The sequence below is a fragment of the Hetaerina americana genome, unplaced genomic scaffold, assembly GCF_022747635.1.
Source record: "Hetaerina americana unplaced genomic scaffold, ioHetAmer1.1.p SCAF_1, whole genome shotgun sequence".
Taxonomy (NCBI): Eukaryota; Metazoa; Arthropoda; class Insecta; order Odonata; family Calopterygidae; genus Hetaerina; species Hetaerina americana.
In genome coordinates, this window is record NW_027286069.1 from 119,484,928 (window position 1) to 119,508,181 (window position 23,254).

At 39.9% G+C, this 23,254-nt stretch overlaps 1 long non-coding RNA gene across 1 annotated transcript; it reads right to left on the bottom strand.

Annotated features, from left to right (window-relative positions):
- Positions 1–5,927: 5,927 nt before the first annotated feature.
- LOC139696218 (uncharacterized) lies at positions 5,928–10,115 on the bottom strand. Its single transcript, XR_011702599.1, has 3 exons — positions 9,795–10,115; positions 8,849–8,953; positions 5,928–6,016 (listed from the first exon to the last, which is right to left on the bottom strand). It is a non-coding gene; the product is annotated as an uncharacterized lncRNA (long non-coding RNA).
- Positions 10,116–23,254: the final 13,139 nt, after the last annotated feature.

Genomic DNA, 23,254 nt, shown 5'->3' on the forward strand with positions numbered 1-23,254 from the left:
TTGCCAAAATTTCATATACCTTGCCTAAAAATATGAAAGTATAAAATCAAGCGTTAGACTTCATATGATACACAGTCACACAATATGCCTCTCCTTCAAGTGTCAATTTAGAACATAATTTGTACTGCCCACTCATTAAATATAAAATAAATGCACCATTTGATGCTGAGGGATCATCATTAGTTTGTCACACCTCTACGTTTACCTGATGAGGACAGCTAAGCACAGATATAAATGCACTGTATGCATAAATTTCAAGCATATTCTTCATTTATAAAGTGCTGGTTCATCATGTTACGCTGGAGATGATTGATTCAATTTCAATCATGTTGGTAGAAACCAGAGGTGGACCCAACCCCAGTTGGAATCCAAATAAAAAAGCAAGAAGGGGTTTTGAGGAAAAATTCAGCACTCTATCTAACAATCCACCATTCTGAGCAAGGAATTTCAAGATGTCATTCATCCCAATGCTTCAAACCCAATCAATATTTTCTCCTTGAATAACACGGTCTGGGGAACAACATATTTTGAGATTTCTGAGTTAGAATTCAACAGTCTGCTTATATGACGAACTGTTGTTATATGATGCCGGTGCGTGATCCTTACTTGTGATGACGGTGATGCTTGGACACCCTGTCGCTCTCTCCTTCGACCGCAGCGACTGCAGACTCCTCCGCACCATCTGCCACGCAAGCGGTGGATGCATTGGCCTCTCTCGAGCCCTCCCCAGGGGTGGCATCTTGAGCATGAATGGCGGTGGGGCAGTCTGTCAATGGGTCGTCTCCCAACTCCCCCCCTTCGCCTCCCTCCCCCTTCTCCTTCTCTGCCCCACCCTCCAACTCCTCCCCCACATCCACCACGCCTCCCACGGCTGCAGCGTCCAGCGCAACAACCTTTTTCTTCCGTCCCCTCTTCCCCTTCCTCGCAGGCTCGGCCACCATCCCGGGTGCTGGGGCATCCCCTACCACCAGGTGCTTCTCGGAGGCAAGCGCGAGGGAAGAGGCACCATCGGCGGCTTCGCCCCCATCTGCGCCCCCCTTTGCCCCTCCCTCTCCACCCCCAGCCTCCTCCTCGCCCCCTTCACTGTCCTCGTCCTCCCCCTCCTGCCCCTCCCCCTCACTGCTCCCTTCCAGCCTCTTCCTCTTCCGCCTCTTCTTGCGCTCCCTCCTCCTCTGCCGACGCTCACTGCGGTCTCCTCGCTTCCTCCTCTTCACGGCTATTGCCTCCTCTTCCCCCTCCCCTTCTGCCCTCGCGCCCCCCCTTCTCCCCTCCTCCTCTTCACCCTCCTCCTCCTCCTCCTCTTCATCCTCCTCCTCCTCTTCCTCCTCCTCCAGCCCATCGTCACCCTCTTCCTCTCTGGGGACGTTCCTGGCGCTCCTCCTCACAGACAGCTGCTGGAAAGGCAATTGTGAACATGATTTGAGATCATTAATTTTTATGAGATTTTGACAATAAAATAATTCATACATACATACATACATACATATATATATATATATATATATATATATATATATATATATATATATATATATATATATATATATATATACATACATACATATACATACATATATATATATATATACATACATATATATATATATATTTATATAAACCATAAACAGAGTAATCAACCCGAAGGTAGGTTTAGTAGGTGATGGTAGAGATCACCCAGTACTAAGCCCTATACGCCGTGTGATTTTAATGCACATAATATCTAAATAAATGAAAGTAGTGTCGTGGATGAATCACTATTTTTTTAACCATGGTATTTTCTAAAAGCTACCTCATTATCAGGGGCAAAAGTCATTACTTAATGCAATAATTATTCTCATATGTTATGTGAGCAGACCTTGGTTATGCTCCCTTATTATGGCCTCATTTATAGTAATAATTTGGTCTTAAAATCCCTGCAATCCATCACCTAAAGAAGAGTCTACATTAAAGATTACTATTCTAGTGCCATCCATATCTTTCAGGCAATGCAAAAATTTCCAAGGGTAAAAATCATTGCTGCCCCACAGTTAGATCTGCCTGCCTCACTGCATGCTTCTCTACCCTGGGATCCTGGTCAAGGCTAATGATTTTTACACTTTGAACTGTTGCATTGTAACCTGCATTAGTAGATGACTCCGTTAAAAGTTACTGATTCAAGAAAAAATTTCAGAAATATTAAAACAAGTCTTTTCTCAAAGCATACATTAATGATGGGCCTCCTTACTTAAAGCACCACCTTATCATTTCTCTTGACCCACAGAATCACGGTAAGCAGTGGAATTGTTAACACAATATTGTTTTTGAACTACAACATTAACTATGTGAGCCTGCAGTGAATTCATTCTTGGAATGCAAAAACAAAGAGATTCATCAATGATTATCCTGAATGAACAATGAATTCAGCCTCAGGAACAAATGTTTTGCCCTCAGGAGATTTTGAGTTATCCCCATGCAAAGTATTTGAAGATATAATGACTGATTTAATGTATTGTAGAACTAAATGCTCTCAAGGAAGGAGTTAGACCAAACTTTCAACCTGTGTAGACATACTGTCAAGTGTAGCATGAAATTGCTGGCATAGTTACACACCTCTAAGAGCATGAAGATCTTAGTTTTAAATACATATGTTCAATGATGGTTAAAAGTATGTATTTCATTGTGAAAATTTCTGATTCAGTAAAATTATAATTCTGTCATATGGTTAGGAGAAAACTCAGAGAAATATGAGACAAAACTTTAGTGCAGAGTCAAAATTTTAATATGTAGTGAAACTTGTTGTTCCAATTCGATTTTATATAATTGTGAATTTTTTTATTCTACACATGATAGAATGCCTAAGACATTTCATCTATCAAAAAGCAAACATAGATGATCACATTTTAACTTAATGGGTCTAAAAAAACTCCAGGATTTGAAAATATTCCTGTCACAGCATTACAAAAATAATTTGATAATACCTGGCATGAGTAATGCCAGGGCACTGAGTAATTACATACAAAAATACAAGAATAAGAAAGTAATAACAAAATACAAAAGTAAATAAATAGTAATAAAATAATAGTAATATAATAGTAAAAACATATTAAAATATAATAGTAATTACATATTTACTGGCAAATTAAATACAAGAATGAGATGATATAAAGAGATGCACGGGAATCATCGTCTGATGACAAGTTTCCAAACTAACATGGTCACTAGAGACATTTTATTCGGGCAATAAAATAGCCGAGTTAACTTTTTAGCTACTAACACTCTTCATATGAATATAACAGCAGGCAGCAAATTGATTTATGGATAACTTATGTTATCATAATAATTAATCACAGTGAGGACTTGTCACCTTAATAATTACTTAATAATTGATTAATTAATTAATGTCAACATAATTAGTGCACATTTAAGTATGTACATGGTACTTTCATTTCAATTCATGTTGACCATGTTGCAAAACACCATTATCCAATACACTAATGGCAGAGTAACACCGCTTAATCACAATAACTTTTATCTGGGATAAGATGGCCGTTTAATGATCATCAGAAATCCTCACTAAGTCATGTGCATTCTATGCATTACACACAAAATCTCTATAATAAAGTTCTCCTCATTATAACAATGATAAAAACAATGTTACATCCTTCGAAACATAGAAACTGCAAGCAAGACCCCTCTACATGGGGATTCATGCTATTCATTCTATGTTAATAGAAGCAAATGAAAAATGAGACTGAGTTTTCTCTCCCGTCTATAGCACATTAAATTGATGGCTTAAGATATTAAGCAGTTACCACTAAACTTAAAGAGGCATAAAAATGATTCCTGCAGTAAGCTGATGCGGCCAAAGGATGAAAGCACTAAGAAAAACAATAAATAAAAATGTGGCAAACAGGTTAGCAGTTAAGCTTGACTTCACTTATTTTAGTACCTACATACTCAATTAAAACACAGAACATCCGTAATGGAGGAAATATATTAATTAGAGGGCCACTCTCATTCATCAAAGGCCTGTTTAGGATGCAAACGCTATTCACATTGCATAGCTGCACCAACACTTTGACTGTAGCTGGACCAAAGGCTAATTCAAGGCTTAATACCATCCCCATGGATCCATCCATATCTAATAATTATTATCATATAGGCCTTTGACTCGAGACACACAGCAAATGGTTCTCGGCTGACATTATGTTTGTGGAAACAATGAGAAATACTGAAATTAATAACTTTTAGATTTATAACACCAGTTCTCAAGCATCACATTTACAAAATTTTCCAACACCCTGGGAGGCATGAAATCAAGAAATGCCTTTTTAAACTAATGATACGCGTAAAAAAATGTTGAAGTTAATTGAAAGGGTAAACATTGCCTCACAATCAGTTGCTCTGTCAGTCAGTCCTTAATAACAGTTTCTCTATATTTAATTGTTTCAGACTCCTCTATCTGGAAGTAAATGTTGACAAAATGATGAACATAATATATTTTCCCACCAAAATTTTATCGACTTTATTCAGGTACAACTAATTGAAAAGCATACATAGTATCTAAAGCTATCATAATTCAATGCACCTTTCAGTGCTTGCCCCCGAACAAATTACAGTGGAAGAATAGAGAGAGCATTTCTGATTTTGTTAAATTGCTCTGTGTTAAAAAGCTACTAGTTATCAGTGCTTGTTGGAGGGGATAAACTCTTTGATTTCAATAATGCTGATCCAGTTAACACTCAGTTTTATGCATGGGGACAGCAACACGTTTGATCATTAAATTTCATTTTCATTTGTGGAGAGTCAATGCAAAACTAAATAATATTAACTTCAATATTTAGTTCCACATTTTGTCGAAAATTGCAATGCATGAGAAATATTGCGAACCACTTATTTTGATGAAATTTTGTAATAATCCAAATAATATATTTATATATTTATGCATGGTAACGTAAGCGTAAGATTTCAGATATTCATCATCAAATTTGCCAGAAATACGTTTCAAGTTCTCGAGTTAAATGTCTTGCCAAATTAACCAATAGCATGGTAAAAATTATAAGCTACAAAATGGGCAGAACAGTCAACTGTGCTCAGCACAATTCCTTAAACACCTTCCAGATCCTGAGAACAGTGAATGAATACCAAATGCACATTAAAGATGAAAATTCACACTCCCTCGGAGCTGCTTTTTTATGTTTCCTATGCGTAAATATTTGAATTATCAAGGGATGTGAAATTAAACTTATAAAATCTTCCCAGAAATTCGATTTCCTCGTTTCACTCATGGTATTAGAGCTGCCCCTCTATTTTGTTTACTTGATTGTGATTGTTCCCAGATCCATGGCAAATGTCAACAAATATAGAATTCAAAATAAACAAGATGTTGTGTTTCATGGCACTTCCTGTGCCGCTGCTAATGAATTGCAACAAAATTCACAATTGTCCAATTTTGCTAATCTGCAGGAAGGCCATTCCTTTTTTTTCAGCTACTTTGTGCCTATCTGACTTTAATATTAATGCACTTTCATTGATAATACATCATGAGCTGAGTATTCTAAGAAGACAACACCAAGAAAGGACTTTTCCAGACAGGCAAATTGCCTTCGGACGGCCACCTTCTCTCGAGGATAAATGTGCTGGCATGCGAGGGGCAGGGTTGATTACCTTTGCGCTCCTGTTGGTCGGGATGCTTCGCAGACTCCTCCTGAGGGGCTGCCGGCTCCCTGTCCACTCCCCCTCCTCTTCCTCCTCTTCTTCTTCTTCCTCCTCATCACCCTCTTCTTCTTCTTCTTCCTCCTCTTCCTCTTCTTCCTCCTCCTCCCCCCCACCCTCCTCCCTCTCGCTCTCTCCCTCCTCAGACCCCCTCTCGCCCCTCCTCGCCCCCCTCCTCAGCGATGCGTCCACCTCCTCCTCGCCCCCCCCAGCCTCTGGTGGACCACCACCAGTGGCCTCATTCTCACCGCCCTTGCTCACCTCCCCCGAATCATCCACCAATCCGTTGCAGCCAACCTCATTCCCTCTGCTCTTCTGACTTCTGAGTGAAAATAATATACGATTGCATCTTCATCAGAGATTGGTTGGAAAGGCATATGAGGAGTGGAATTAAATAGAAAATTAAATGCGGAGCAGTGGTAATTAGGTGCTCCCCTGACAAATGGGCATTACTCCCACTCTAAATGGCATGCCTATATGTGCATTTTATGAATCCAGCACCTAAAGCAACCCATCAGCTAGCTCGACATAAGGAATCCTATTTATTAACTCTGCAGTATTACTTCACTTTAATTCATTTAAAAAGTTCAAAAAGGGTAACAACAATGTAATCAAATATGAAAATAATACAGTACAAATTGTAATAATTTTCCACGCAATAGGTTTAATTAGGTACAACCTTTTCAAGCATCAAATTGTGGGTGCAATTAAACTTATCTCGTGGAAAATTGCTACCATCTGATCTGTTCTTTGTTATGCTCGAATTCCACCACATAATGCCTGAAACGACTCAATTTGCAATTAAGAAAAACCTAGAAACCCACAAAAGAGCCACTAACATACTGTAGTGAATTGAAAAGGATGATTACACAAAAAGTATGGCACAACACTTCATTATTAGGACCAATTGTCAGCTATTGGTTGTGAACTACCAAAAAGCGTGTATCCCTTCAGCCAATAAGGTAAAATAGTAGACAAGAATATCCAATATAGTTGTTGTTTTGAACAACTAGATGGTTCCAACTGAGAGGACATTGAGTAAGGGTTAAATTTACAGCATGAGCAGAGCCGGTGTTCTCACATCTTCCCCAAAGTTAAACCCTATCTGATTCTGCCCTTCCCAGAATAATGTCAACTGGTAGGCCAAAATATGACTATTGTAAATAACATTCTATCATTAAGCATTATTGGCTCCAAGAATGTACACCTTTTACAGTCATGACTACTCAAATCCTAGTTGCCTTATCCATAATTGACTCAAAAATGGATCACAAATTACTCGGTACATGGTTCAAAAAAGTAACTGAATTCAAATTTTCCTTCCAATGGTTATTGAAAAAGTGCATTATAAATTGATTAACTCATCTTTGCTATTCTTAAGAAACTGCACTCATTTATCATTGCAGATAAGAAGGCATTCTTCATAGTGAAGTCACAAAATGAGCTACAAATTAGGTTTTCCTCATACCGCTCTCAACTTAGAGGAAAAATGTATTCTATTCATGCTTCCAATTCTTCTATTAATAGGTGGTAAGCCAAACATGGACAAGGAGAGCGAGAGATATTCAACCACTGATGTGTTGTTTCACATGTTACAAGGTTTGTCAAAAAGATCTACCTTCATCTATAAATTCAATCTTTCTATTAGTGTGTATTATAGACTACTTGCTACAGAAGTGTTATTCGAAAATGGCATCATTCTCCTACAGCAAATAGAAAATACTGAGTCATAAATTATGTCATATCATTAAAACAAGGTCTAAACAAATTCTCAAACACAAGCATACATATGTGCCTCTTGTCCAACCAAAGGCATATGTATGTCTGTCACTTAAAACAGGGAGTAAAAAGTCCAATATTAAATGTATAAAATTGAATGGAAACGAGTACATTAATGCCAATTTATGCCATAGTTGAACATTCGAATGAGATCACAAAAAACTTCATAGGTCCTGAGCTCTATGCCCCAAAAAGCCCCAAATATTCCATTATCTTGCATATCCCTGCCAATGGATGCTGATCATTTAGTATTGCACAATGACCTGAAAATTGCAAAAGAACCTAATAACCTTGAGTGATTTTCTTTCTCCTGAATGGAACACAAATGCCGAATTTCTGAGAATGAGTGTCGTTATTTAATAACAATAACACAATTATCTGATCACTACAATCGAGTTATCTATGATATGCATATTATTTCTACAACAAGAAGCTGCAGGCCTTTCAGCTTCAGAAAGCCAGAGGCCAAATAACTTGAGAGAAAAGCCAAAACATTCTATCCGTTGCTTCGATGGAGAAAACAATTCATTTTTCTTGGCTTTTGAAAACATCTGCGTTCAATAATAGCAAATGGAATTATTCTTTTCATTTCTTCAATGCGTAAGCATTTAACTGCTCATCTCCTTTTAATTTGCATTGCAGGGGCTTCAATTCAGACCTTACTAAGTTTTTTCATTCAGATAAATTTAAGACGCTGGACTTAAATGATTTCAACTGCGGAGAGAATAGAATTGGTAATGGCTCGTATGATGGCCGCAATGGCTATATTTTAGATCATAAATTGTGCGATCAACAATTACTTTCATTGAAAAGAGAAGATGGAACCATCTAAAATACGACGTTCGCCATAGATACATCCAACTAACCAGCACAAATTACAGGAATGGCACTTCACGTTCAGATAGTCCAGACACATTTTAGATGAAATTATATTCTGAAACCTAACATACAATTTAGCTCCTTAAAACTGCTAAGCGCTGACAAAGAATTTTACTGACTTCAAATTCTAAGTAGAAACAAAAGTTTCGCGAGTATTTAATAATTGATTTATACTATGCATCTGGCCAACTACACTGCAAAAACTGGGTACATAAACCATAAAATTATAGACGTCTCTCTTCACTAGTAATGCCATTTAAATAATCTAACACAGAGGTTATGGGACATTACTAGGTTGGTATATTTTGTTAATTTGTATGAATAGCATCCAGACAGGCGAACACGTAATGATATGACCTATAATTAAATGAACAAAACAAGGAAATTTCTATCACAAAATGAGGTTCTGAGATCATGGAAAATATTTTGGACATTAATAAACCAAACGACACATGCCGGGAAGTGTGTTGTTCAAAATAAATTGTTAAAAATCTACCTTTCGGGATTGTCTTCTTCATCAACGCTAATAGCTGGTGCTTTTGGAATCGGTATTTTTTTCCCATCGCTATCATCTTGATCTTTTCTTTCTAATTTTCCTTTTCTGCAACAGAAGAATATCCAAGTATAAGAATTAATTAACTTTGAAAGCGAGTCTTTAAGATAACTTTAATAAGATTCCTTTAAATGATTTAAAATATTGAGGCACCTAACTTTGAACAAGTTTAAAATTTTGTTGCAACCATGGGCATTTGAAAAACTCATGACCCCATCGTTCAACTGGGCATTTTCAAGACAGAAAAGGCCCAAGATACCTCACGAAAGGAGAAACCATTTGCCCCACACTTCAAATTCAACCAAGAAGTCCATGATAATGGGGAAGGATTAAATACCGGAGCATACGTTTCGCTCAATATTGATATATTTTATGCAACTGAAAATGGATTATTAAGTAGGTTATTCCCACTTTAATGAAGAATACTTTAAAGTGTCTTTAAATCCCACTGATAGGAGCTTTAACATTTAAAAGGATCAACTCTCTTAAAGCATTGGTGCTGCTCGCCACATTGAGTTCTCTCAAGCCATAATAGTCTCTCGAACTTGAGCATCTGACACAAGAGAGAACGTAATCATGTACCTCGGCATAAATTAATGCCTCTATTTAGTTACGATTAGCAGAAGACAACGATTGAGAATTCGCGAAGCATCACGGGTAGAAAATGGCGGGAAAAATATTGATCCGGAGGTCCCGGCTGGTCCTCTCATCTCGCAAACCCCGACCACACCCCCCTCTGTGCCTCATTTCACTCCCTCCCCTTCCTCCCACGCCAGGGCACCCACCCCCTACTCCTGTCTTTTTCCTAACCCTTGAACATTTCAAAGACATAACCGATCGCCAGAAATTCTGGGCACTTTAACAATCGCTCACATTCTCTTCTGCTTACCCTGAAAAAGGTTCCGCGAGATTCAACAGATATGCCACAAAATCCACATCACTACGATATTCCAGTTTCTTCTTGAGAATAATCCATCTCTTGGCGTTGCTCGCGCCGATATAAATATTCTTCACGATCCTTTTCTCTTCTGCCTCACGCTTGGCCAATTTTGCTTTCCATCCGGTTCTCCTGAAGCCCCCGTTTTCCCTCGCACTTTTTCTCGGCATCACTACATCCTTATGATTCCAATTTGGCACAAAAACATTGGGACCCGTCCCCTATAATATACTATCTTCTTTATACCCCCTACTTATTGACCCACAACATGGCCGCTGTGCGGTTCCAGCAGCAGACGGTCTATTTACGAAGTGGACGAGCGGGAAGAACTTTCCTCGGTTACCTTCGGTGCCCTTCGGGTCGCCTCGTTTTTTTTGGAATGACGTCAAGTTCCAGTTTAAAGGCCCGTCTCCTTTAACGAATGTGATGAATATAAAAGAAAATCACTTCAGGATAAGTTAAGAGGGCCGTAAAGAGGTATAAAGAACAATTACGCAAAAATTATTCGCCTCAGGTAATTCATTGTTCCGCCTGTGAAATACCCCGAACATAGAAACTCATGAATGAATGCTATATCAAATCGAGAAATGATTTATGTGGAAAAAATAATTTCCGACGCGTATTTTCCTAATATGAATATTTCCTTTAAAGACTTCGGCCCACGCTGTACTGTTCAAATCGTATTGAAAGACGGAATATCAAATAAAAAGTTTCATCAGCATTTATTTTTGCTGCGGCATCCATGCGTAAGATTATAGTTTTTACTATTGTGATAACAATTTTGATCGAAGTAAGTGATTAACATGCCTCGTGACGATAGTTTTTCAATTATTTTTGTTTTATTGGTAATAAGTGCCGAGCAGGAAAACTTTGAGAAGTGATATTTAATTAAAATAAGATTGTCTTGTAACAGTCTTTGGCAATGGCAATACAATTATTATTTTACTCTAGTGATGATGCACTTTGGCGAAATTAGTTAAGAGTTTGTTATTGCTTACCCAAATAGAATAAAGGAAAAGAGACAATTTCAGAGTGCTGGAATGGATTATGAGTATTATTTTAAAAAAACACAAAATTTCCATAACTAATCAATTGAGCATGATAGAAGACGATAAAATTGTATGGCACACCATCCTGCTGGAAAATTTTTATTGACATTTAATAAGCTTTTTACAATAATTTTATATTGCTATAGACTCGGTGTTCATTTGACTCTAAGCAGAAATTTCTACATCACATACTGGGGATGTTTCATAATTAATTGGGGAACACGTTTGGCTGCCCAACTCTCGTGGAATACTGTCCTAGGGGACAAAAGAAAAGAAATGAGATTGAAAGTAGTTACCTGTAGCAATAATACAGATTTATCAATTTTTAATTATATATCCCTTAATGTAGGAAGTCAAATATAAGAGTATCAATGAAAAGTTCCACGGAAAATTAAGTTCGGCGGGATTTACCCTCCAGAGCCAATTTGCAGGACGGTTACTTTATTTTAAATGAAATTCAAAATATTTTTATCAAAAATTCCCGCCGAAATACGTGCGGTAAGGTAGGAGTGAGTAATCGCTGAGATTAAAATTTCAAACATCCCCTCTCCTGGCTGGATTTAGCTCTCGTACTAATAGGGCAACGATGGTTGATGTCAAGCTGCAATTGGCTGTTGAGCGGTGCAGGGCGAAGAGGAGAAAGCGGCAGCAAGCGAGCAATCGAGGCCGGGGAGGAAAAAGATAATTGAAACAGGCCCTTGATAATGAAAAAGCTGGATGACCGCACTCCCAGGACTACTTGTCGCACACGTATGGGTAGTAAAGATGGCCGAACAATGGGCCAGCTTTTCAACTTTGTTTTCAAGAGACCGATGCCGTGGACAAAAGATAAAACTCATTAATAAAAGTGAAAGCGATGAAAATATTTAAAGAGTAGTCCCACACTTTCAAGGAAGATTAGAAAAACGTCGAATGTAACCAGGAAAAATGGTACAGTAAGAATTTATAAGGAAAATTAAATTGATAGGATGACATTTCAGTGATCATCCCGCAGAATTTGCCGGGCCCGTGATAATTATTGTTCTTCTTCAATATTGAGGATTTGGATCTTATTTTTAGTGGTGCAATTAAAAAAGTAAAGAAATTGAAATAAAGTGAATGGAGTACTATTAGGAAGATGGTCTTCTCTTAGACACACCATTCTCCGAGGAGGTTCAAAGCGTGTTGCACAAGATGGTCGTTCAATCTTTCGACCGGAGGGTGGTGCTCATGGGATTTCCCCCGAGCAGGCCAAAGTTGAGGATGGAATAACTGACAAATCCAAAAGTCTTGAAAATCATAGTTGATACAGTAAGGCGCTTAAAAGCAAAAATTACCCAAACGTGCAGACTAACTGGACTGAAGAGATGAGTATGTATATGATGAGATGACTGTTATGAGATGTAATGGAGTATTGTAGTCCTTCCTGAGTAAAATATCCTGGAATGAAGCAACCCTACTCGTGTGGGAGATTCGCTAATTTCGGGAATTATTGAAATAAAATGGCCCGAAGACTTGTAGTAGCAGGATATACATTATTCGAGCGATCTTCAATGAAAGAACGGGGATGGTGCCTCGCAGGAGAGTCGAAATGCAACTGTAACACTTCCTGAACACGGAATGTCAAGATTCAGATGACAACTCGAGCCCACGGCCTTCACAGTGATGCAAGCACGACGGCGGACAACGACATTTAGGTCTATGTATGTAAGTATTGAAGACATAATATACCTTCTAAATAAAATAGTCCCATGGAAATGGAATACCATTCTCGGCTAGTAACACGAATGAAAAACAAACGGAAAATATGGAAACAGGAAACGGAACGAAAAGAGGAATTTTGCACGTGGCACAAACAGATTTTGACAAACACATAAGCAATCACCATAACTCGGAGATGATGAAGTGATAACTTTAAACTAAGAAAATAAAAATACAACATATAGTACGCATACAAACGGTGCGTATCCCCAGTAAAGACAGCACGATATGAAATACACGTATGCCCTCACAACGAGAATCTGGAGAAGAAGCAGTAGGCAGAAGAAAGGTTACAAGGCTGAAGAAGCTTTTGCGTCATGGTTGAAGTAACGGGACTGAAGAGAGGAAAATGCAATGACTCGATAACCTAAGAGAGACTAGAGAGTGCTATATGGATAAGATGTGTAATTACCCAAATTAAAATGTAATTCAGGAAGGTATTTAATTAAAGTTGTCACATTTGCATGTGCGAAATCGCAATCGGATGCATGGAAAAAGGGAAATATCCAATAACAGTTATACTCTTATTTGACTCCGGGGTATAATTCATTCTAATATAATAGATGTATGCATTTTATCAGAGCATTTCATCTTGACGACGACATGGATGTAGTGGCTGGAAAAGAAGCAGATCAAATGGCAAGAGAAACAAAAAGCACAAGAGAAATAAATCCCAGGTAAAAAAGGAATGCTGTCGGAAGAAAAGCAAGAATCTTGGAAGTCATACGAAAGTTTATTAAAATATACTCTGGAGAGGGTTCTTCTACGCCAGAAAGTCAAGGAGAACAACTTGAACCAAAAGAGAAGACTGTGATATTGATGTCAATATGATTACACAGGGGAATGATTATTATCAGATCGAAGGATCGAACTATTAAGGTAGAAGTTCTGCAAAGAGCGACACGATGAAAATATTTAAAGAGTGTTCCCACACTTTCAAGGAAGATTAGAAAAACGTCGAATGTAACCAGGAAAAATGGTACAGTAAGAATTTATAAGGAAAATATATAATATATCTAATGGAAGCACTGAAGGGAAGAAATGAAAGCTTTCAGGAAAATCCTCTCGTGTCTTGCGTCTCGGGTGAGTGAGACTCTCCATTCTGGCCGGCGTTTCGATGCTCGAATTGTACATCATCTTCGGGGTAAGAGCTTCTTCACTTCACTCTGCACAAGACCCGAGAGGAATGCCTACACACAATACGCCGGGGACGCATGCGATCTTACTTTAAGGATGGCTTCCTGGGGCACATTTTTAGAGGCATTGTTTTGAGGAGACGATTGTTGATAGGAAATCTGGATGAACAGAAATACGGAGCAAGATCTCGGATGGAATAGGTGCCTACGCATCAGGGGTGAGGGCAAGAAATGTAGGGACACGTGAAGAGTCTAGTCGATGGGAGAGTAGAGTGCAGTGCTGAATCGAGCCAATTCTGTGATTGATGACCGAAGATGACGAGTAAGCCCTTGGAACACCAAGGTCCTCTTCGGCTGGGCGGATCACAATTAAAGGCTTCCATTTCCAAATAAGTGTTTGGTGAACAGAGCAGTGGAAATATTACCAGATAAAAAACATGCTATTTGACCAAACACCCAGCGGGTGTGTGGCAGGGGGTCTTCTTCAATAGGATTCCAGACTTGATGAATGAAGAATTCAGGTTGGTTCAGAAATCAGGTCGGCAGTTAGAGCAAAACCTTTTTTCCGATGTATTTTCATGAAAACTTCAATGCAAACTTTTAAATATTAATAACAAACCTAATTGTGTGGTTGGGCCCAAAAACTTTCCACAATACATATATTAGGACCAATGAACCCGATATTAAAAAAAACGTTTCCCCTTATCCTAGCATTGTTCGGATTGCTACCTCGGTATCATCGCCCTCGTTTGGCTGGGAGCATAAAAAATAAACGTAACTGAAAATGACGCAAAAGTTAATAGGATTACATGCACCCCAGGATAAATAATTCGCTAGTGATTGATATGCTGGTTGCTTTCTTAATTTCAATTAAACATGATTAATTGAGAGGATTAAGTATCGGTTTAAATAACCAAAGATGATAACGAAGTGGAGGAAAAGTGGATGACAGATATTCGACGTCGGTATTTACTTGCTTTTGTCAAATAGCGCCCAGAATTCACATAAATGACAATGAGTTCCAACGGAGATTGTACATGTAGTTATTAGGGGAGGCGAATGACATACAAGAACATATATGGCAATTTGAGTTAGGTGGGCAATTTGGCAGGGGTACGGTGTTCAGGGAATGGGAGAAGAAGGGTGCAGAGAAACCCGATGTTGGCATTAGCCTGATATTAAACGATAGGCACCAAGGGGTAAAACTTTTAACGTCCCCTCTGACGGACGGCACAATCCGCTTAAAGTGTTCTCCATACAGCACCCCCTGTATGGATGGGGATACTACCGAAAAATTCCTGCCACCTTCAGAATTCGAACCAGTGCATCCAGATCGGGAAGTCAGCGCATTTAGCCACCGGATCATACCTGCAAAGGAGAAAAATGGAAACTGTACGGAATTTATTGTTGAGCGTTGAAATAAATCGTAACATTTTGTTCTATTACCTAAAATAACATGGCATACCTCATTTCTGTCAATGGTATTTGAATTAGTATTGTTTTATTCTTTTGCAACTTTGTATAATGTTATAGGTATTAACGAAACTATATATTTGATCTGATGATAATTGCCAACATAGGTAAATTTATTAGGAAAGTATTAGTAGCCATAGATAAAATTTTGAACTTACGAAATCTACTCGTAAATAGGGAAACTTCATCCATTCCTCTGGTGAACTGCAAATGCTTTGGGCAACGCGTCGATTTTAAGAAATAGTTTCCCCAAATGGTGATATCTAAATCAAAATTACTTTCAATTGAATAATAGCTATAATTACAGCATCTAAATTTTTGGTCGAATTAAAAGGATCATGGATTATTGCTGAATCAGGCGCCTCAAGTTTGAATGCAGAGATGTTACATTTTTCTGTCTATTGGTAGTACGTTAGTATATAAATATGATGTATGAACGAGGAGTCTTGATGGGCAGTGTTAGGAAGAGGTGTAAGGCAGGGTTGCCCATTATCACTGTTGCTGTTCAACCTGTATGAAGAGGAAATGATCAAAGAGACATGGGAAGAACTGGAGGTAGGAATGAAGGTGGGCGGGGAATTCGTAAAATCAGTTAGGTTTGCTGATGACCAAGCTTTAGTATGTCGGTCAACCAAGGGGTTGCAAGCATTGCTGAGTGAATTGGAAATTCAGTGTGACAGGTATGAGATAAAAATCAATATAAATAAAACAAAGGTTATGCGATTTTCTAGAAAGAAAAAGGCTAAGCTTAACATTAAAATAGGAGGGCAAAAACTAGAGCAGGTATAACAGTTTATGTATCTCGGAACTGTTAAGGACCAACACGGTGAAAGTAGTAGGGACGTAAGGAGAAGAATTGCGCTAGGCAAAGAGGCTTTCACAAGGAGGAGGGAGTTGATGACAGGGACGTTGAGAAAGGATATTAAGAAAAGACTCGTAAAAACTTTTATATGGAGCGTAGCTATGTACGGCGCGGAAACGTGGTCATTGAAGCAGGAGGATAGACGTAGATTGGAGGCTTTTGAAATATGGGTGTGGAGAAGAATGCAGAGGGTGAAATGGACAGAGAAGGAAACGAATGAGAAAGTACTTGGTATGGTGGGCGAAGAGAGGGGTTTGTTGGGAGCAATCCTATGGAGGCAGGAAAAATGGATGAAGGGGGTGTTGACCGGCAGTGGGATGTTGAAGACTGTAATAGAGGGGAGAATGTTGGGCAAACGAGGAAAGGGAAACAGGATAGGGATGTTGGACAGGATGAAGGTAGACGAAGAAAGTACTCAGAGATGAAGAGGGGTCTGATGTAGAGTAGGATACTGGCTTTTGTGTTTTTCTAGGAGTCACAAATTATTTAATTAGTAGCTATGTCCATCCAAAAACCTACCTTAACCGGTAGATTACCTAATAATAATATTATCTGATTACCCTAATTTTCATTTTAGTAGTTTTTATGAGAGGCGACCGACAGCTAAGGTCATTTACGCCATTAGGGATGTTTGGGAAATGAGGAAGGGTGAAGAGAAACCCGGCGTCGGCATTAGTCTACTCTAGCCGTAAGGCGCCAAGGGGTCCGCAGTTTAACGTCCCATCCGATCGACATCGTACACATTGAAAGTGCTCTCCACAAAGCACCTCAAGTAGGGATCGGGATATCACTGATAAATATTTGTTGTCTCCAGGATTTGAGGCCGGGCCTTCTCGGTGGGCAGCCTGTGCGTTGGCCACCGCACCATCGCGATCCCCTTACTTTTGATGCACGCATACCAATTCATAGGAAGATGTATCAACGCAGTTATTTTTCTTTGGCATAACCGGTTGATAGTGGTAGCATTGTGTAGGAAGTATTATATGTGATTAAGATTGAATATCGAGGCAATGACCATAACAAAGAATAATAGAAGAATTTGGATAAACGGAAGCATGCGCGAGTAAATGGAGATTGTGGCAGACATTGGAATTCATCGTAGAATTGGAGCAATGAACTGTTATGGTATACTATAGTTCAATCGGTACGATGCCTTGAGGCGTGGAAATTTGCAAACTAGTACTGCGGAAAGTATCGTCTAATAATAAACCTAATATTCACCAATTGTTGATATTTTAAGCACAAAATATGTAGGGCGCTCAATGAAATCACTTCGTGGACTCCAGCTTTGGAGTCCGTGGTTTGTGGAGAGATTTAATAACAGAGCAAAGCATGAGTATTTATGAAAGGCTGGGTCAAGAACCCGGTCGGTGCATTGAAAACCTTTTCGGGCGATGTTCCTCATCTCCCAATGCAAGAATCCCGCTCGAGAAACTTATGACCCGAGAATCGGGAGCTCGGTTCTGAGAAGTTTTCTCAATTCATAACAAATCAGCGGTGAATTTATGTTATCTGTACGGGACTTAACACTTAAATGTCGCAGATTTGAAAACATTGGCTTCGTGATTGAAAACGAAACATATATCTTCCTACGGATGAACACGTCCACTCCTAACCACCACAACAAGGGTCTTTTGGTTCTCATTGGCACAGATTCATGAAAGGCGTCACTTGAATTGGATGGCACGGTGCATCGATCCCCATAGCGGCCTCGCAGCTGTTCACGTCACGAGGATACGGGCCATTCGCCGTGACGTGAAATCTCTCAATGAAAAGGAAACCGAAGCTGCGATCAAACATTACGCATTCAAAGGGTTCTAGGCAGAGACACCGTCGTACAAAGCCCGTATCTAAAGTAGAAGACACTCCAAGAGGCGATAGCTTATTCAATGATATAAATTTTCAAATAGCATTAAGTTCAGTATTTAAATATAACTTTAAATTATGTGATTAATATGGGAGAAAGAGAGACTTGTATTTAGATTCTTGCCATCGTAAACACATTCAGACAACACTGAGAATATTTTTAACGACTGAAAATTGACTGATTGAAAATTGATTGTCAATGAAAAACTGAATAGCAAGTAGGTACATACAGCGATGGCGATGACTCAGTTCTATGTTGGGCGTGAAATGAGATTTGGAAATGGCACAACAAAAGGCCACGAATTTCCATTCTGAATCCGCACCAGAATGAGCATTACGTATAGTTGCTTTTCCCAACTCCTAGATGAGGAACCGAAGAATGAAACTCAAATCGTGATGGGCATGTAATTAGATGTAACTGTAGATATGTATTACCAGTCACTGGCTTCAAAAGTGGGGGAATATCCATCATCTACGAACAATACCTTTGGCCCATATTAAAATCGCCGCGGTAGCTGGATTTCCGCCATGTATCATTCATTGAAAACAAAATGTTATTCTCAACTTTCATCGCGTGTCTATAATATCCCTTTTGTTGAAAACTCTCCTTCCCCTCCTCTTCTTTATGAAGAACTCAGAATCTAAAAAAATATCATGATAAAGTTCCAAAGAAACTGCGGGAGATGCCGCAACAGTAACTTTTAACGGAGTCATCCGCTAATGTGCATTTCAATGCAACAATTTCAGAGCGTAAAAATCATTCGCCTTGACTGGGACTCGAACCCAGATCCCTCAATATCCGGTCGAGTGCTTTAGCCACTTAAGCTACCGAGGCGTCCTCTTAAACTCTGAAATTTTGGGGCTTTTAAAGGAACTAGATGTTATGACGAAATACCGTACATACAATGTCACATGTATTCGTAGTCGTGCGCGAGGCGCCACTGTCCACGAGGTTAAAGCCAACTTTAAACACGTATGGTGTTTTCCCTTTGACAAATTCCAAAGAAACTGCGGGAGATGCCGCAACAGTAACTTTTAACGGAGTCATCCGCTAATGTGCATTTCAATGCAACAATTTCAGAGCGTAAAAATCATTCGCCTTGACTGGGACTCGAACCCAGATCCCTCAATATCCGGTCGAGTGCTTTAGCCACTTAAGCTACCGAGGCGTCCTCTTAAACTCTGAAATTTTGGGGCTTTTAAAGGAACTAGATGTTATGACGAAATACCGTACATACAATGTCACATGTATTCGTAGTCGTGCGCGAGGCGCCACTGTCCACGAGGTTAAAGCCAACTTTAAACACGTATGGTGTTTTCCCTTTGACAAATTCCAAAGAAACTGCGGGAGATGCCGCAACAGTAACTTTTAACGGAGTCATCCGCTAATGTGCATTTCAATGCAACAATTTCAGAGCGTAAAAATCATTCGCCTTGACTGGGACTCGAACCCAGATCCCTCAATATCCGGTCGAGTGCTTTAGCCACTTAAGCTACCGAGGCGTCCTCTTAAACTCTGAAATTTTGGGGCTTTTAAAGGAACTAGATGTTATGACGAAATACCGTACATACAATGTCACATGTATTCGTAGTCGTGCGCGAGGCGCCACTGTCCACGAGGTTAAAGCCAACTTTAAACACGTATGGTGTTTTCCCTTTGACAAATTCCAAAGAAACTGCGGGAGATGCCGCAACAGTAACTTTTAACGGAGTCATCCGCTAATGTGCATTTCAATGCAACAATTTCAGAGCGTAAAAATCATTCGCCTTGACTGGGACTCGAACCCAGATCCCTCAATATCCGGTCGAGTGCTTTAGCCACTTAAGCTACCGAGGCGTCCTCTTAAACTCTGAAATTTTGGGGCTTTTAAAGGAACTAGATGTTATGACGAAATACCGTACATACAATGTCACATGTATTCGTAGTCGTGCGCGAGGCGCCACTGTCCACGAGGTTAAAGCCAACTTTAAACACGTATGGTGTTTTCCCTTTGACAAATTCCAAAGAAACTGCGGGAGATGCCGCAACAGTAACTTTTAACGGAGTCATCCGCTAATGTGCATTTCAATGCAACAATTTGTGCAATGCAACAATGGAATTTGTCAAAGGGAAAACACCATACGTGTTTAAAGTTGGCTTTAACCTCGTGGACAGTGGCGCCTCGCGCACGACTACGAATACATGTGACATTGTATGTACGGTATTTCGTCATAACATCTAGTTCCTTTAAAAGCCCCAAAATTTCAGAGTTTAAGAGGACGCCTCGGTAGCTTAAGTGGCTAAAGCACTCGACCGGATATTGAGGGATCTGGGTTCGAGTCCCAGTCAAGGCGAATGATTTTTACGCTCTGAAATTGTTGCATTGAAATGCACATTAGCGGATGACTCCGTTAAAAGTTACTGTTGCGGCATCTCCCGCAGTTTCTTTGGAATTTGTCAAAGGGAAAACACCATACGTGTTTAAAGTTGGCTTTAACCTCGTGGACAGTGGCGCCTCGCGCACGACTACGAATACATGTGACATTGTATGTACGGTATTTCGTCATAACATCTAGTTCCTTTAAAAGCCCCAAAATTTCAGAGTTTAAGAGGACGCCTCGGTAGCTTAAGTGGCTAAAGCACTCGACCGGATATTGAGGGATCTGGGTTCGAGTCCCAGTCAAGGCGAATGATTTTTACGCTCTGAAATTGTTGCATTGAAATGCACATTAGCGGATGACTCCGTTAAAAGTTACTGTTGCGGCATCTCCCGCAGTTTCTTTGGAATTTGTCAAAGGGAAAACACCATACGTGTTTAAAGTTGGCTTTAACCTCGTGGACAGTGGCGCCTCGCGCACGACTACGAATACATGTGACATTGTATGTACGGTATTTCGTCATAACATCTAGTTCCTTTAAAAGCCCCAAAATTTCAGAGTTTAAGAGGACGCCTCGGTAGCTTAAGTGGCTAAAGCACTCGACCGGATATTGAGGGATCTGGGTTCGAGTCCCAGTCAAGGCGAATGATTTTTACGCTCTGAAATTGTTGCATTGAAATGCACATTAGCGGATGACTCCGTTAAAAGTTACTGTTGCGGCATCTCCCGCAGTTTCTTTGGAATTTGTCAAAGGGAAAACACCATACGTGTTTAAAGTTGGCTTTAACCTCGTGGACAGTGGCGCCTCGCGCACGACTACGAATACATGTGACATTGTATGTACGGTATTTCGTCATAACATCTAGTTCCTTTAAAAGCCCCAAAATTTCAGAGTTTAAGAGGACGCCTCGGTAGCTTAAGTGGCTAAAGCACTCGACCGGATATTGAGGGATCTGGGTTCGAGTCCCAGTCAAGGCGAATGATTTTTACGCTCTGAAATTGTTGCATTGAAATGCACATTAGCGGATGACTCCGTTAAAAGTTACTGTTGCGGCATCTCCCGCAGTTTCTTTGGAATTTGTCAAAGGGAAAACACCATACGTGTTTAAAGTTGGCTTTAACCTCGTGGACAGTGGCGCCTCGCGCACGACTACGAATACATGTGACATTGTATGTACGGTATTTCGTCATAACATCTAGTTCCTTTAAAAGCCCCAAAATTTCAGAGTTTAAGAGGACGCCTCGGTAGCTTAAGTGGCTAAAGCACTCGACCGGATATTGAGGGATCTGGGTTCGAGTCCCAGTCAAGGCGAATGATTTTTACGCTCTGAAATTGTTGCATTGAAATGCACATTAGCGGATGACTCCGTTAAAAGTTACTGTTGCGGCATCTCCCGCAGTTTCTTTGGAATTTGTCAAAGGGAAAACACCATACGTGTTTAAAGTTGGCTTTAACCTCGTGGACAGTGGCGCCTCGCGCACGACTACGAATACATGTGACATTGTATGTACGGTATTTCGTCATAACATCTAGTTCCTTTAAAAGCCCCAAAATTTCAGAGTTTAAGAGGACGCCTCGGTAGCTTAAGTGGCTAAAGCACTCGACCGGATATTGAGGGATCTGGGTTCGAGTCCCAGTCAAGGCGAATGATTTTTACGCTCTGAAATTGTTGCATTGAAATGCACATTAGCGGATGACTCCGTTAAAAGTTACTGTTGCGGCATCTCCCGCAGTTTCTTTGGAATTTGTCAAAGGGAAAACACCATACGTGTTTAAAGTTGGCTTTAACCTCGTGGACAGTGGCGCCTCGCGCACGACTACGAATACATGTGACATTGTATGTACGGTATTTCGTCATAACATCTAGTTCCTTTAAAAGCCCCAAAATTTCAGAGTTTAAGAGGACGCCTCGGTAGCTTAAGTGGCTAAAGCACTCGACCGGATATTGAGGGATCTGGGTTCGAGTCCCAGTCAAGGCGAATGATTTTTACGCTCTGAAATTGTTGCATTGAAATGCACATTAGCGGATGACTCCGTTAAAAGTTACTGTTGCGGCATCTCCCGCAGTTTCTTTGGAATTTGTCAAAGGGAAAACACCATACGTGTTTAAAGTTGGCTTTAACCTCGTGGACAGTGGCGCCTCGCGCACGACTACGAATACATGTGACATTGTATGTACGGTATTTCGTCATAACATCTAGTTCCTTTAAAAGCCCCAAAATTTCAGAGTTTAAGAGGACGCCTCGGTAGCTTAAGTGGCTAAAGCACTCGACCGGATATTGAGGGATCTGGGTTCGAGTCCCAGTCAAGGCGAATGATTTTTACGCTCTGAAATTGTTGCATTGAAATGCACATTAGCGGATGACTCCGTTAAAAGTTACTGTTGCGGCATCTCCCGCAGTTTCTTTGGAATTTGTCAAAGGGAAAACACCATACGTGTTTAAAGTTGGCTTTAACCTCGTGGACAGTGGCGCCTCGCGCACGACTACGAATACATGTGACATTGTATGTACGGTATTTCGTCATAACATCTAGTTCCTTTAAAAGCCCCAAAATTTCAGAGTTTAAGAGGACGCCTCGGTAGCTTAAGTGGCTAAAGCACTCGACCGGATATTGAGGGATCTGGGTTCGAGTCCCAGTCAAGGCGAATGATTTTTACGCTCTGAAATTGTTGCATTGATCATGATAAAGCTTCAAGCTAAAATTATAAATCGAACTTATCTACGAGAGTGGCAAAGTCAAGGTCTAAAATGCAAGAGTGCATATTTATTTTAACTCACCTTTAAGTCTCCACATCATTTAACGAAATACATCTTTTATATTCATTTCGACACTTGCTTCAGTAAAAGGTACTATTCTAGACTACAGCGCACATCACAATTGTAACTTAATATGCCTCAAAATCAATTCGCTATGGTCATTTTTTT